Raw genomic sequence first — 1468 nt, 5'->3', positions numbered from 1 at the left:
TCAAACATTCAATCCCTATCATGCAACTAAAGCAAAATCAAAACAAACAATACAGATAAAATCAATCAACTGGGTTGCCTCCCAGGTAGCGCTTGTTTAACGTCACGAGCCTGACCCAAAATCCTCCAGCACCCTTCAGTAGATGCAAATCTTTCTTACCAACACCCATCAGTAGGTGTATACAAACATAGTATCCTTCAGTAGATACTCTTCCGCCTAACATCCATCAGTAGATGTAAACCCTGTAACAAACTTATAACAAAAACAAAAATACCCAAAAGTTCAAAATTACATCACCAAACCAAAAATTAAAAGTTCTTAAATCACTGGGTTGCCTCCCAGCAAGCGCTCTTTTAACGTCACTAGCTTGACCCAATAAAGCTCAAGTTCCTTCTTCTTTTTCTTCTTCTTTCTACTGAACTTCTTCAGAAATTTGATCAAACCAGGAACCTGTTGTAGTGTCTCAATCATAGGAACTTTAATCTCCAATTTCTTGAAGAATTCCATAAAGCACTTAAATTTCTTTTCCTTCCTATGATACTTCTTTAGATGAGGATGGGGTTTTTCATATGATTCCTTCTTCTTTCCTCTCATCTTCTTTTTCTTACTTTTCTTCTCCCTAAATTTTCTCTTTTTCTTTTCTCTTATTTTTTTCTTCCCTTCTCTTTTTCTTCTCAACTTCTTTATTTTCACACAAATTTTCTTTCTCTCTTCTCTCTCAACCACTTCTTTTTCTTTTTCTTCATTTTTATCTTTCTCACTCAACTCTTCTTTTTCTTGTCTCTCTATCTTTTCCTCATCTCTCCCTATTTTTTTCTCATCAAAAATCTTGTCACTTTCAGTGACAATGGCTTGACCTTCCTCCTTAGGGTTAACTTCAGTATTAACCTTAAAATCGTTCAATCTCTGACTAATGTAACGAAGGTTCATCTCCATTCTTTTACATGATGCTTCAATGTTTTTCTGAGTGGAGCTGGACACTTGCAAAAACTGTTGAAGTGTGTCCTCCAATGTTGGCATTCTTGCCGATAGAGAGGGTTGTTGTTGCCATTATTGTTGTGGTTGATTCTCAAATTGTTCGGCAACTTGACAAAATTGACTTTGATCCATGCTTGAGAGAGGTTCCCACCAATGGTTGAAATTCCCTTAGTAGAATTGAGTGCCCATATAATTAAATTCTTGACCAAATTGCATCCTGCAGACATTAGGCACAAAACCCTAAAAAAATTTTGTTAGCACAAAAAGATGGAGAAGATAGATAAAGAATCAAAATATATAATTGAAAAGATAGGAAGATAGGAAATAAAAACAAAAAGAATAAAAAAATAAATAAATAAAAAAAATAAAAACAAAAACAGAAAAAAATAAATAAAATAAAAACAGAAAATAAAATAAAATAAAAATAAAAAAAATAAAAACAGAAAAAATAAAAACAGAAAATAAAAACAGAAAATAAAAACAGAAATTC

General features: G+C 32.6%; 1 pseudogene; it reads right to left on the bottom strand.

Annotated features, from left to right (window-relative positions):
• Positions 1 to 532: 532 nt before the first annotated feature.
• On the bottom strand, positions 533 to 1194 carry LOC148197203 (uncharacterized; annotated as a pseudogene).
• Between the last annotated feature and the right edge of the window lie 274 nt (positions 1195 to 1468).

This window comes from Vigna umbellata, chromosome 6 (genome assembly GCF_029865625.1).
Source record: "Vigna umbellata cultivar VRB3 chromosome 6, Vumbellata_1.0, whole genome shotgun sequence".
Taxonomy (NCBI): Eukaryota; Viridiplantae; Streptophyta; class Magnoliopsida; order Fabales; family Fabaceae; genus Vigna; species Vigna umbellata.
This window is presented reverse-complemented; position numbering and strand designations above follow the sequence as displayed.